This window comes from Poecilia reticulata, chromosome 3 (genome assembly GCF_904066995.2).
Source record: "Poecilia reticulata chromosome 3, P_reticulata-male-v2, whole genome shotgun sequence".
NCBI classification, from domain to species: domain Eukaryota; kingdom Metazoa; phylum Chordata; class Actinopteri; order Cyprinodontiformes; family Poeciliidae; genus Poecilia; species Poecilia reticulata.
The window spans coordinates 7,279,354-7,295,181 of record NC_088832.1 but is presented as its reverse complement, the minus strand read 5'-3'; the positions used below and the strand labels follow the sequence as shown (position 1 = coordinate 7,295,181).

The following is a 15,828-nucleotide window of genomic DNA, read 5'->3' as shown; positions in this document are numbered from 1 at the left end:
ATTTTTTATTTTTTTTTTAAGAAAATGATATCTTCTGTTGCTTATTCATTATTAAGTCGATGCATATATAATCATACTTTGACTTTTTTGAATTCTGCACCTAAAAATGAACAACAGTATGAAAAACCTAAAACTACTTCAAGAGCCAATAAAAACTAAGCTAAAACTAAACCAGTTTTAATTAATAACTGATAAGAATATTCAAACAGTCTAAAAACTAACTAAAACTAACTGAATTAGACAAAAGTAACGACAAAATAAAACTAAACTATAATGAAAACCAAAACTATTATAACCATGGCTTACAATACTGTTTTTCTTTCACTTGTAGACTCCCTCCTTGTTTATTTTATGCAACTTTTATAGAAATCAGGTATAACATTATGATCACTTGCCTGATAATGTGTTGCCTCCCTGTTTGCTTCCCCTCAGTGGTTAAAGCAAAAGATCCTCTAGACCAGTGGTCCCCAAACTATGGCCCGTGGGCCGGATCTGGCCCACCTCCACATTTGGTCCGGCCCCCTGAACAATACCAGAGAGCATTTAGATTTTTTTTCATATACCGTATTTTCCGGACTATAAGCCGCTACTTTTTTTCTAAGCTTTGAACCATATAGTCTGGTGCGGCTTATATGTGGATTTTTCTTCAACCACCAGGGGGCACTTTAGCATGAAGTGAATCCTTGGAAGTCAAAATTGGAAATAAAAGAAGAAAGCCCCATTAAAACGGAATTAGGTTTTAATAGGAAATTGAAATTTGAGAATGTTGTTGATCAGTTAAATAGCATTGAAGGAAAAAAGAAGATTTTTCAGTTTTTTAAAATAATACTGGGATCATTATGAGAATTTGAGGTATAGATATTAGGATCCAGTAGATGACAGTAGTGCAACAATAATGGATGCAAGCTGCTGTTGAAATCTAAAGAAGAAGCAGCAGAAGAAGAAGAAAGTGCACATTTTCATTTAGCACATGCTAGTAGCAGACATAGACATAATATAACAATAGACCCCTGCCTCATGGACCGCACTCGCCTATTGTCGCTGACGAGATTTAGGGCGGCCATCTTGGAGCGGTCCACCACTCCACTCAGCGTTATGTGTTTAGCAGGCACAATGACGTATCAGCGCATTTAATCGATCATAACACGCTTTTTTGTTACTGGAAACCATATTCAAACATCTATCAAAGCTACATTTATGAACAATTGTATTATTTAAGTATTTTTTAATACATAGTTCAGCATATTTAAATATGCTTAGAGGCTATAACAATAGAATAGGAATGAAATATTCTGATATTGATGTGTGATGAGCATATTAAAAAGCACACAGCCGTTCATAATTCATTTAATAAATTATTTAGTAATATCAATACATATTTATATAACTATACAAACAAATAATGATTAATAATGACAAATAAATACTGAATAATATATATTGGATACATGTATGTATGTATGTATGTATGTATGTATGTATGTATGTATGTATGTATGCGCATGCATGCATGCATATACATATATATATATATAGATGTTTTTCAGCCGACGAGTTCTAGCTTCAGAGAGATTCAGCAGCTGAGATTGAATTCAAAATCCGATGTGAGATTCATCCGTGTTGCAGTGAATCCGTCTCTCTTTATAGATATCTCCCTCTTCTTCCTCACATCGTGTCTTTAGGAAACCTTCAAAACAAAAACGGAAGATTTGGGATGTATCTTACTTTTGACAGAGTGAAAGAATTACATATAAATAATAGTCTTTACCACCTGTGTAAACTTTGCTGGTCTTACTTTTGACAGAGTGAAAGAATTACATATAAATAATAGTCTTTACCACCTGTGTAAACTTTGCTGGTCAATGTTATAACAAGTAATATAAGTTGCAAAATATATGCTACATTGTTTCATTTCTAATGTAGGCTCTTGTGTCAGATAATCTAAGCCAATGTTGGAGAATAATCTTTTTTTTTTAGATTTACGGAATCTTTGTTAGCCTTCATAGCGGGGCTGAACCCGTATTACACCAGCCAATGCGGGGTTTACTCTTATACGTATTATGCCTATGGTAGCGGACACGAAGGATCAGCACTTTTACTGTTAGTTACCGTTCGGAAACTACCGTAATCAGTTCAATCTAAACTTGCCAACTTTTTCTTTTTCAACCCTAATAAATGTGATATTCAATTGACCTGTTATGACTAAAATTTTGGGTGCCCGCCCCGTTCTGCTGCTGCTGCATCGTTGTGAAAAACCTGGAGCGGCAGAGAAATCTGCAGCTTATAGTCCGGAAAATACTGTAATTTATTTCATAAATGGTGTTATTTCCTGGATTTTTTCTGTGAAGAACCCAGAGAGGGTTACTTGATTGTGCTTTTTGGAAAACAATGAATTTTTACATATAGGCTCTCCTGTAAACGTCACACTTTTTCGGTTACAAACTGACTCCGACCCCCCACCAGAGAAGGGAAAAGTTATGTGGCCCTGACGAGAAAAAGTTTGGGGACCCCTGATCTAGACCCTTTGGTTTCTCACACCAAAACAGCACAAAGTTACAAGTCTGAACCAGTACACAGCAAAAACACAGAGTCTTACCAAGTATTTTTGGTCTAGTTTCCAGTGAAAATATCTTGGTACACTTGAAATAAGACAAAACTTACAAGTAACCTTTCATTAAGAAATAGCGATAATTCCTTAATGTTAATAAAAAAAGCACTACTTCCTCAGATTATCTCACATATAACAAGACATTTTTCCCATGTACCATGTTCTATATATTCATATCCAAAAACATTACCAAAAACATAATAATAAAAAACATTACCAGCACCGTTTGCATGTAACATTGCTCAAAGTGCTCACAGCGATTAAAATCACAGAAGGGAAGAGCATAACTTAAAAATTAAAATATGAATAAAGTCGTTTTAAATCCATTGAGAACAGCAGCGTCATTTCAGATTATTCATCGTCAGTAACAGCAGTGGGAACAGAGCTGTTTTTACAACGTCTTGTTCAACATTTAGAGACAGAGACTGTCCCTCCGGAGGGAAGACGCTGGAAGTGCCTGTGAAGAGGAGGAACGTTGTGTTTTAAAACAGAAAAGGCTGTCCGCCGTACCTGCCTGATGTAAAAGGGCAGAGCCTCCTTCAACAGAAAAGGTGCTGATGGGCCTTTTTGCACACAGCGTCGTAACTAGCTTCAAAGTTAAATTTTTCTTTTAAAACAGTCCCAATACATTTGTAAGGCTGCAGCCTCTCAATGGCTTAACCTTTGATTAAAGTGGTTTGTGCTTGTGAGGTTTCCTCGTAAAAATCAATAATCATAGCTCTGCTCTCATCAGTGGTAAGACGGCTTTCGTTCTCCTCAAGCAGACTGGCAGTAACAGAATCATCTGCATACTTCATGATGAACCTGTTGTCATGTGACAAGTTTGTGTGCAGAATAAAAAGTAGAAGTGACAATAGAAGAATACCAATAACCAAAGAAGGCATAAATTTAGCTCTGTGCCAGAAAAATAGTAACCGTCTAGTCATCAGTTCATGAATGTATCAGAATGAGTGCTTGTTATCATAAATATCTGCAGCCACTTTATCTCTTAGGTCCAGGTTGATTGAAATCATAATCTAAAAACTGCATTTTATTAATTTTTTCGTTATTTTTGTCTCGTAACGTGCAAGCGTGACAAAACGTGCGTTTTACACAAACAACTTGAAGCTAAGTCACACTTTTTCGATGACGAACCTCAACTAGAAGCTCCTCTGACAGCTGTAAGGCTTAGATTTATCTGAGCGTTTCTCCGGCGGCAGGCAGAGCAGCAGGAAGTTTTAATGGCTGCTGTTTTGCCATTCAGAGACGTTTTCTCCATCCCCACTGCCTCCCAGGCAGCACCACCCTCCATGAGGTGAATTCAATTAAACTTTGCTGCTGACCTATTTCCCTAACAATGAGCTCAGTGATCTGACAAAACACAGGTTCATGCCTGCGAGTACCCCAAGGACTGCGACTTCAAGGAACCGCTCTGCAACATCGCATCTCGCATGTATGCGTGACTGCATGCAAGGCTGCAACATGCCTAACGAACCGAGGAGAGGCAAGATTTAAACAGTGTTTTGACTAGATGTCTTTATTGTAGTGGGACGACTCCAGTCAGACCTATGGGTCAGTAAGATGGCTTCACCTGTTACTCTAGATACTCTGAATATGGCCAAAACAATCTCTCCTTGAGTCCTAGGGAGAGTGTTAGCAGATGAAGTGTTCACAACACGATTCTATTAAAAGTCGTTTTCATTTAACGGGCGAAGAGAATGCTGATGGATCCATGGAGTCCATTTCTGCTTCGATGTGATCCAGTGTGGAAAAAAACAAAACAACAACAAAAACAACCCATTGGGCCGCTGGGACGTTCTGTGAGCATCATCAGCGCTCCTTAACTATTCTAAACTGACATCAATTGCTGTGCTGGCCTGATCCCAGTGGACCTTGTTAGCTCCATTTGAAAGCAAAATGAGCCAACTTCTGTGTCCTACTCTGGCACAGGCAGCCATGAGCCGCGGCTCCACTGGTGCAGTAGGCTGTGAATGTTAGAAGATGTCCTGCTAATTATCGAAGGGACACAGGTTTGAGCTGACGATATTTGTAGACTTGTTAGCACGTGGAGCCAGATTGTCTTGGCTCTCATATAAAGACATTTCAGACGCAGACAGAACGTTAGGATTTATATAGCGAGCGGCGTCTGGGGATGTTTTATTATGTGTGCTGTGTGCAGTAATATTTAATTTAGCTCCCAGGCTTAGCTGTCCTATTAGCTGTCTTTCCATTACGAATGTGCGTGAAACTTTGTCAGTATTCTGCTAATGTTGAAAAAGCACAACTTTACAAATGCGGTGTTTAAATTGAATAAGAAACACAATTAAAATCACATGTGATGAAGTTTGTTCACACAATAAGTCATTAGAAAACATCCTGTGCCGTCATCCTCCAACTACTTCCTGTCATCTTCTTTGAGATTTGCACCTGTGGCAACATCCCGTTGTTTATTATATGAAAAATCAATTTTGATACGACCAAAACAAAAACAAACTGATGGTAATGCCAAAGCATTTTATCAAAAAACTCAAAATTGGCACGCTTCCTTGCCATTAAGCAAATTTATTTGTCATTAAGTGAGCAAATAATGCTCACTCATGTGGTCAATGGAAATGAAGCTAGTTTTAACTTCTATTAAGTCATTTTCAAACCTGGACGACTTGGTTCATTTGGGGACCAAAATTGTTACATTTGTTACATTTTCAGCTGCTGTGGTTGTCTTTCACACTGCAACCAGTCGAAAGCCTTTGAAAAGCTCTTCTCCTTCCTCTCCTGTGGTGGCGCTGCACCAAGAACCACTAAAGAAAACAACAACAAAAAAACTCTAAAAACAAACATGAGCACAACTTTATTCTTCATGAAATGTAAACAAAAATGGAGTTGCGTCAGAGTTCAGAGGCTGCAGGATTTCTCTCTCGTCTTTGGTGAAAGATGACGAGCCATTTCTCTTGCTAGCGCTAGCTTGCGGTATTTGTTTAAGTTTTATTTACCCAGAATGCCATGCACTATAGTCTACTTCCTGCTTTTGGAGCAGTCTCTGGTTCGCTTGGCATCCACATATGGATTCAAACTGTGCCAGAGTTCACTTCGACCAAATGGAGACCTCGATTTTTAGGGGGACCAGAGTTCACTTTTCTGGACCACATCAGAGTTCTATTGAGCATTCACAGCTCCCCAAACGAACCGGACTTTCCAGGCAAATGAACTAGAGCTGGATTAAAGCAGACTAAACAGGGCTGGTGTGAATGCACCTTTACTGTCCAAACTAAAAAAACTGAGATGTGAGGAAACTGCGTGCTCCTTTAAGTCAGGACTGAAAATGTGTTTTAATTACAGCAGCTTTTGATCAAAGATTCTGACTAACAAACTGTTTGAGAGATTACTTATCACTTTGCTTATGAATGCTGTTAGATAAGTAAACTTATCTTGCCTGTAGATTTAAGATCTGAGTCTTAAATCTACAGCGTGTCAACAGGTTGTTTGGCCGAATCTTCTTTGACATAAATCACTGTGGCAGGCAACCCTACAGAAACTCCCTCCAATAATAACTCAGACAGCAGACATGACTTCAAAGAGCAGGTAAGCTGGTCTATCTGCAGCGGAGACAGCAGAGCTTCAGTGAGCGCTGAACCAGACTCCAGATCAGATTAAAGCCAGCGGCTCGGCGCAGATTGGAAATGGAGTCTGGGTTCGCTGAGCAAAGTTACATTCACACCGAGCGTGTTGACAGCTAAACAGAGACTCTTTCACCAACGAGGTAACAGACAGGCACAACGCATGTATCCATGGTAACCGGAAGCAACAGCTTCCATGCTCAAGACGGGCTACTGTAAACTAGGCATGAGCTGCTAGCAAGGCGTACCGATTCAGAATCGTGAACATTTCTGTCAGTGTCCTTTTAATCAGATCTCAGGCGTGTTTTCTTTTTTTTGCGTCATTTATCTTTGATTCAATTTTTGTTTTTGTACTTCACAAATAAATGTGAGTAAACTGCAATATCAATGAGAGAAAAAAACCCCATAAAAAGCTAAATTAGGCAGCCATTATTGGTAGTTAGTTCCTGTATGTAGTAGTAGATGTAGCAGAATAGGATAGACTTTATTGATCCCCAGGGGGAAACTGCTTATTAGCTGACAATAAAATAATAAAATCTTATTGAAAAATAATATTCTATGCAGTAAGCAAATTTGAAAGTTTATGAACTAAAATCAAAACGGCCACAAATAATATTTCTGATACTAATAAAGCGAGAACTTTAATGTAACTAATGGTCATCTTAGGTTCCCATAATGCAGTGAAGAAGGTTTAGTTTCTCTCAGCTGCAGTGAAACTAACAACATGGAGGTTTATTTATTGCGTAGTTAGCCTCTTCTTGCCCGTTCTGAGCTCAGTGCCTTTAATCCACACACAGTTTCTGGTTCCTGCTGCTGCAGAACAGACGCAGTTGGAAATAGCTGACAGTGGGTTCAACATCTGAGGAGCGCCGCTGCTCTTTGAGACGAGTAACGTACACTTGTTTTGTTTTCTCTCTGACAACGGGATCGACCAAAGAGAGGATACACAGCAGAGCGCGCCTTTGTTGCTCCAACACATTATGTATTTTAAGGGATGTTTTTGCCTCTTCCTTGTTTGTAGCTGAAGGACGGACTGGAGACTGTACATATCAAACAGAGTTGCGTTAAAGCTTGAGATCCGTCATAAACACTCTAAGTTGTTCTCGAGAGTCCAACATGAGAACAATTTATGGCTTCAGCTTCCTGTCTGCTGGATTTTTGGTCAACAAAGTTTAGAGATGACCAAACGAGGCGGCCGACTCCGGTTCCTCAGACGGCGGCTAAGAGGAGCAACAAAGGCTGAACTTCCTGTCTCTGTGGGCGACCTGCGGGGAGTCGAGGTGACACAGGAAAACATGTTGATCTCAGCTCAGCAGAGCAGCACTGAGGTCAAGAGCTTTTAGAAATGAGACGGGCTGACCGTTACCCCAGCAACAGGCTTCACTGATGAGCAGCCATGAGACACCCCCCCCCCCGACAATGTGAACGTGAGCGAGTTTGTACGCGGTCACATTTTAATGTGAGCTGTTTTTTTATTTTTGTTTTTTTTAGTGAAGTTTGTTTCATGCGGCTCCTTATTGTCTTGCTGTCTGAGTTCTCCTCCTTTTGCAGCCCTAGCTGCAGCATTATGGCTCGTTTCTGTGACATTTAGTGCAAAAGTAGAAGTGACAGCAAATTGGTCTCCATTAAAGTCTTTTTATCCTGGAAATCCGTCCAGACCATTTCTCCAGACCGCGGTCTGTTCACAACACATTGCTCAGGCTCAGAGCCATGTGATAAGATCATTTCACTAAAAAAGAAAAAAGAAAGAAAGAGAGAGAGAGAGACACTTGAGCCCTGCTGGACTAAGTTATCAAAACTCGTGTAAGATGTGGGGAGAAGTAAAAGCTGTTTAATGTGAAAATTACCGACAGCCTCAACATGAGCAGCTTCAGAGGAAATCCGTCTTGTAACTACAGAGAACATGTTCACAAATACAAACTAGTGAGATTTCAGGCGATGGATCAGCATAAAATAATGTGTTAATATGAAGTAGAATGAAATTAGAATTTTGTTTTTACAAATAAAAGCCTAAAACGTTCTGGATGAAAATCACCAGAGCTGCGACGACTCAGTTCAGATCAGAGGTCTGCAACTCCAGGCTAAACATAATATAATTACAATTATTTATTTTCCAGCCACATTGGGCCATTTCATATTGCAATCAAGTAACTATGTTAACCTCAGTTGTTATACAAATTCTTTACATATCAAATATGACTCAAAAGAAATTTGACTTCACAAATTAACAACGTGAAGTTGGGCCCGTGTTGCTTTAAGAAGCTCTGTTTATGGAAGTAATAATGGACGCAGCCGTCCATGGATTGATTTTAAAGTTTATTCAGCAACAACACAAAGGAAGTTCATGAAAAGAAAACACGACTAGCAGCAGCGGCCTAAAGTGGAGCATTGCTGGCAGCTTCTGTCTGGATGCGTAGCAGGAACCGCGTGACGGCGACGTCTTTCAGCCGCTGTTGACTTCCTGATCTACAGCGTCTGGCTTCGTCCCAGCGCAGAATCACGACGCTCGTCTCACATCAATGACATCAAATCCGAATAAAAACAACATGGCCGTTCTGACGCTTTGAAAACAATCGGATCCGGATTAGATTGGATGGCCTGATTCTGCAGGTTTGGCCCATATACGGACCACATCGCCTGCTGCATGAATGTATGAACATTCAGTGGGAGGGTCAACACTTTGATCCTGATTTAATCCTGAATTTTATGTCGCCACCGTTAAGTTTCTATATTTTTCAGCCACTATAATGGACTTTATGCCCCACAGCGTGCACACACGCACACACACACACACACACACACACACACACACACACACACACACACACACACACACACACACACACACACACACACACACACACACACACACACACACGCACACTGCTCTGATGGTGAATAGTGCAGCATCAGGCATTTACTGACTTTGTCTGTTCTATAGTACAGAAGAAAATACATTAAATACAATCTGAATACTTGGGATGAATCATGTTTTTTTTTTTAAGCTACTTTGTTCAAAGTGTTATTGTTAGAGTTTACTATCAGCTGCTGTTTGTCCACAGTGTGGTCTGTAAGTGTGGACATGACTTCCTGTAGGATGCATGAACCCAGTTCCAGCTGGTGTAAAGGTCTGGTGTGTGTGCGTGTGTGTGTGTTGGAAGGCAGGGTCACGGGGGAGTAATGGGATTGCTCGGCTGTACTCCTTCTCAAGACTCTCTGGCAGAGACAGGCCTCCTAAATCATCCTCACACCTCTGAGCAAGATGGAGGACCAGGCGTCGCAAGGCGCCGCCTCCACCCGCCCGACCTCCACGCCGCCGCCACCGCCGCTCGTCCAAATGGGGTGCAGATATTGCTCACGGCCACTGTTTCTCCTCAACCTCCTGCAGGAACGGATTCATATCCAGTCAGCATTCTGTAAATATCCAGAGAGAGAGAGGGCAGGGTCACCACAGCTGTGCCACACTTCCTGCTCAAAGACTTGCTGCTGATCTGCATCTTTTTTCTCCTTTACTTCCCTGGATTCTCACGGTCAGGCTGCGGTCTGCGTGTCTGCTGTGTGCGTTCACTTACCTTACTATCATTTTTTTTTTAAAAGATCCAGATTATTGTTTACGAATAGGAAGCAGGAAGTAAACAAAAGTAATGGCTACTTTGTTTTTACCATTAATTAAAAAAGACTCCAGGTCTTCTGTGTTTCTATGACAACCCGATTCACAGAAACTGTGTTAAATGCTCAAAATTTTGAATTTGTTTTACCACCTAACTGCTTTGAACTTGCCCACAGCTTCACCTCTGACCTGTCTGCTGCCTTCCAGTGTTAGTGACAGATTCCACACAGCTGGACCCCATTTGCTAATTAGCTTACCTCTGCAGCCAATCAGCTGCCCTGGATTTTATTTAGGGGAATTGGAGTGAAGAGGTAGAAAATGACGTCACACTTTCATACACTGCGCATGTGAGCTGACATTCTGATTATAACTATTTTGAGTTATTTGTGGGTGTAAGTGGCGATACGCCGATCTGATACCGATATCTGAGGTTTTGTATCGGTACCTATCCAATACAGAAAAATGGCTGAATTTACATAAAACACTTATTTATTTTCATACACATAATAACTCTGCACCAGTACAGCTCATTTAAATACACCAGTAGCTTCACAAGTTTGGTGAAACATGTAAAAACAACTTTAATTTGTTCAGTCAGTGCAATTAGGAGTAGAACAAAAATAAACAATGAACCAACAAAAACAACAGGTTGACTACTTTGGTCAAACATGTAAAAATAAACTGCAGCAAACCTTCAATCAAATGGCTCAGAAAGAGCAATTAGGAATTATAACTATAATGTATAATAATAATAAAGCATGACATAAATTATAATGGTAATCTATTTATATACTAAATAGATCTGTTACCGATACCCGATCTAGAATGTCTTTCAATATCGGGGCCGATGCAGATATTAATATCGGATCGGTGCGTCTGTAGTTGGAAGAGGGCAAAAGGTGAAAACATCAAAGATCTTCAAATAAATGTTTCAACAATGATAATTATTTCACTTACATGACAAAACAACGAACAAGGCCCCAAATAAATCAGGCCAACTAGTGCGGTCACAATTAATGTCAAATGTGTTTTTGAGAAGAAATTTAAATAAAAAATTTAAATGAGTTTTGCCATTTAAATGAAAATGTAAAACAATAAATAAAAATCAGTATTTTTGGATTTCTTGAATAAGCACCTGCAAAGTTCTGTAATGTGCAAATGAGTGAGCAGTTAGAGGAGAAAACCTGCAGACCTTAACGAGCTGCTGCTGCTGCTGAGTGACTGACAGGAAACATGGCCGCAACCAGAGAGCTGTCAGCCGAGGCAAGGGGAAGGATTGTAAAAGTTCATTAAGAGGAAAATTCAACAAACACACACACACACACACACACACATCGTGTCAGCGTTGTCAGAAATGTCGAACAAACACATTAAAAACTGGAAGCCTGCAGAAGGTAAACAAGCAAGTAGACAGAGGATGACGTCAAAGTGTCAGGATGGAGAATAGAAATGGGCGTGAAACAGAAAACGAGAGAAACGAACACAAGCAGGAATTACGACTAAAGAGACTGAAATATGATCTGCAGCGAAAGGAAACACGAGCAGCAGACATGAGGAGGGCTAAGAAGAAAAATCAGCTGAATTTCCACTGGCGCAATTTCACATAAATGTGTTTAATAGACGCACATTTTGAAAATACTTTGATAAAAATGTTTGTTGCTAGGATCAGGTGTGTTATTTTTGGCCGCATCAAAATCGGTTCATTTCACAAAACTGCAACGGGAACGCTTTCATGACATCACAAGAGTCGCCTGATCAACAGGATGTTACTGCTGACAGAAAAGACAAAGAAGAAGAAGACAGGAAGTAGTTTCAGGATGTTTTTTAATGAGATTTTTTTTTATTGTGGTTCAATATTTAATGAAAACACTGCATCTGCATGTTTTAGCTTAAAGTTGACAGTTTTGTCGACATTTGTAACAAAAACAGATATTGTGTCGTTTAAAGAAGGGAACCAGATTCACATGTGAACTCAGTGATTCTAAAAAAAAAAAAAATTCCATCTTCTGAAAGGTTTAGCAAACATTGAGGACATTTCTCCAAAATACTATCAAAATATTTTCTTGTCACAAGGGAAAGATGATAAAAAAAGAAAAAAAAAAAAAAGAAAACAGTTGTTCATCACAACAAACATCCAATCAATGACGAGGTTATTTCTAATCAGACAGAACAATAACGAAGGGACTTGAAAATATAAGCTGCCAGCTGCCGGCTGAAGGAGCGGGGACAGTCTTGATGAAAAATAGCTTCTCATTTCTGGAGTTTCGCACTCAGACACCCTCGAACATCCACATTTTTCTTGGGCCGGAATTAACAGCTCTCTGCCCAATAATCCACTTTCCCCCAGTAAAAGAGCTGCAGCGCTTTGCAAAGGTTTTCCTTCAGAGTGCGTTTGAATGGGATTTTATGTTTGAGACCAACACGAAGTTGGTCAAAACAGTGAGGTGGAAGGACGAGGATTCATGGTGTTCAGTAGTTGAAACAATATCCCAACACATTTTGATGCAGGATTTGAAAACGGAGAGGCTGATGCTTAAAGAAAACCAATGGAAAGCGTTGTTTTCAGTTTGGCCCGAGGTTGCGTTCGGGACACCGTGAATGAATCCATGCAAAACTTTAACACTAAATACGAACCACTGCCACTGTGAGACATAGTGGTGGCAGCGTCATGCTGTGGTGAAGATTTTCTTCTCTAGGAAAAGAGAAGCAGGTGAGAAAAGGCGGGAAATACGAGAGCTGGACAGCAACAATTTACACGTAGCTGCATTTACTTTTACTCTGCCGTGCTCTTTAATTTTACTTGAGTCATTTTGTTATGAAATACGGCTGTGAGCAGCAGCACTGGATGGAAAAACAAACTGGTTTTCACTGAAGATTCACACACAGGCAGTTTTTGATGAGATAGTCATTTACAGTATGTTGAATCTTAGTTTCATTTATTTATTCGTATGTATAAAAAGCTCAATCAGCACCTTTCTAAAGCAATGCTGTTTAATTTGAGACAGCACTCATGAACTCTCATCATCCTCTACAGCATGTGTCAAACTCGAGGCCCGGGGGCCAAATCTGGCCCGCCACGGCGTTTTATGTGGCCCTTTACACTTCCAAATGACATCATTTAGTCCCTCCAGTTTTTTCACAAATCTGCAAAATCCACACAGAATCAACAGATCAACACATTTTTTCCTGATTTTTTCCTGATTTTTTTTTTTTTTTTACAGCACATTCTTCTTAAAATTGGCCCAAAATATTTGGTTTAAGTGGCTGCCGCCTCAGACTTACCTGATGTCAAGTTGTAGTCCGTGACCGATGTGTGATTAAAAAGTTACATTTAGTGCAAAGATCATAAAAATTTCTTACAAATATTTCTAAATTAGCACAACGAAATCTGTGATTTTGATTGAAACAAAACAAACACAAAAAAACCCAATCCTGAATGGACTGACCAGTGTGAAAAGATGTTCAATATTATTTCATTTTAATAAACGCTTATTGAATACTGAAACAATTTACTGATATTTTAGCAATTTAATGGGTTTTATCGGTGCAATCAGGAACAACCGGTCCGTTAAGAACATTCAGATTTTAGTTTTGGCCCAAAATGAAAATGAGTTTGACGGCGCTGCTCCACAGTGACACGTTTCACAGGATTATCCTTCAGCTTCATCATGAAACTCTAAACATGTCACTTTTTAGAGCCAGTTTACAGATTAAAGCGCAGTTTAACTAATTAAGCACCAAAAGGCGTCGAGAGAACTCCAATAAAACTCATGTTTATTAAAACGTCTGGCTTTTTGATACTTTGTGCTTAGCAAGTTAGAGCGCTGACGATGATGCTGATGCATCCCAGCATAATGTGGTTTTTCACTTGAAGCAGCGTTTACAAAAAAATTAAAATTAAAAATAAAAATCTGTGGATAAACCAGACGCAGCAGACAGACGGACCGCCGCTGCTGATGTTGGGTGGAAACGCTCCACCATCAGCATCCGCTCTGCGTTGCTGGGGATCAGTGTTTAAAGAAAAGCCCCGATGCTTTGATTAAACTGCTTGTTTTATGATGATGATGATGATTCAAAGTTGCTTTTCAAACTATCAATTAAACAGATTTAGACAGTTATCGCGCGACAGTAATTAAGCGCCACAAAGCTAAATTTATCCCATCTGCAGCAGATAAAGCGGGAAGCGCCGTGAACTCTCAGCGGTTCCCCTTTTGTTCGTTGGAGCCTCCGGACTTATCTGTGAGATTAGCAGCTTTATTCCTCCATCTTCCTCACGGGGCCGTGATGGAATCATTAATTCAGAATATTTATTTATTTAGCAGACTTCCCTTTCTTCACATCTAAGTTTTTCTTGGCTTTCCAGCGCTGATCTCGGTTTTCCTGTCACCATGACAGTCAGAGCCAGTTTTCTGTCTTTGCAGCTCAGTGACAGGCTCACTGTGCTGGGGGAAGAATTTAAGTTTATATCCTTAGGAGTTATTTAGATTTAACTCCAAATCTAAATGTTGCACAGTGAAATCACCATGGGAACGCAACACATCCTTGAAGAAAAAGAAATATAACACAGAAATCAATCAAACAAACTAGGGTGCATGCTAGCTTTCAATGGTTAAAATTACACATTTACAAACTTTAAAAATTAGGAGATGAGAATAAGCAATACAGCAAATGATAAAATGATGACATCTAAAACTTTTTTCTAAATAAATCTGACTAAATGTTGCCTGTTTCAGGTCAGTAGTGTATTTAGCTCTACCTCGATATATTTATACTCAAAATTATAAAGTAGCCTTTCAAGAAGAAACTACATTTGGTGAAAAGGTTTGCTAAAGTACTGAGTGACTGGTCATAACATCTGATTTGATATGTAAAAACAATCTATAAATAACTAATCTAATAAGCAAAACATTATTTTATTTAAAAATCGAGCAGAAAACAAGTTCTATATTATTATTATCAGACTCTGAGAAAAGTGGTGGTTTTTTTTACAGTGTGGAAATATTTAGCATCAACTGGCCTGATGAAAGTCTGAGTCACAACCCAGTGAATCTATATTAGCCGAGTTAATTTAAGATATTGTATTTTATAAATGATTTATAATTCACCTAATATTGTTAAGAACACCTTAACTGATTTATTTGGCTTTTAGCTGCTTCTTGGATAATTTAGTCTTGGAAATACTGATTGAAAGGTACCCAAGGTATGCAAACTGTTACACTAAATGAATTCTAATATGACTTTATTTTTTAAATTATTATTTTAGTCAGTGGACCCTGTTAAAACGAGACGGAGTCTTTTGGTCAGACAGAGGAAAAGATCAGGAATTGGAGCCACTCTGTGCTTATCCACTGATTTTGGAAAAACAAAATCAGAAAAATGAACCAAAAATAAAACGACAAGAAGGAACTGAAAGCAGGTCGACATTCATTCATCCAGTCCGTCCACCAGAACACCTGCCAGCAAACAGAACCCGGACATCAAGCATTAATCCAGTTTGGCGTTCGGGACTGGATCGTCTCCAAAACACAAATAAGTGAGTTATTGTTTTTGCTTTATTATTTCCGGGACATGAAATCCAAACAGAACAAATCTGAACCAGGGTCCGAATGCAGATGAGGCGAGACGCAGAAAAATAAATGGACTGATTACTGAAGCTGCACTGCAAAAAACACTAAATCTGGGTTTGGTTTAGTTCCTTACTTCAAATATGTTAATACACATGAAACATGACAAAATAACTTACAAGGGGCTTTTCAGCAAAATATGCATATGTGCATAATATGCATAAAATATGACTTGATTTAAGTCAACAATTATTTAATACTGACAAAAAATAAATAAAAATTGTTCGACTGGCAGATTATTTCACTTATTACTTAGGAAAAATGTCTTGTTATAAGTGAAATCATTTGTCAATGGAGCAATTTTTTTCCCCATCAATAATAAAGTCAGTTTTAAGTCAGTTTTTGTCTTACTTCAAGCATTCTGACATATTTGCACCAGAAACCAAAACTCCT

At 39.2% G+C, this 15,828-nt stretch overlaps 1 long non-coding RNA gene across 3 annotated transcripts in view; it reads left to right on the top strand.

Annotated features, from left to right (window-relative positions):
• The window catches only part of LOC108166176 (uncharacterized), a 31,177-nt gene that overhangs the window by 12,827 nt on the left and 2,522 nt on the right, over nt 1–15,828 (top strand). The window contains exon 3 of one of the 3 annotated variants that reach the window (XR_001776441.2): nt 9,363–10,031. The exons of the other annotated variants lie outside the window; for them this stretch is intronic. This is a non-coding gene — a long non-coding RNA (uncharacterized LOC108166176). Of the gene's footprint in view, nt 1–9,362; nt 10,032–15,828 lie in introns of those variants that run through there. 3 annotated transcript variants of the gene reach the window in all.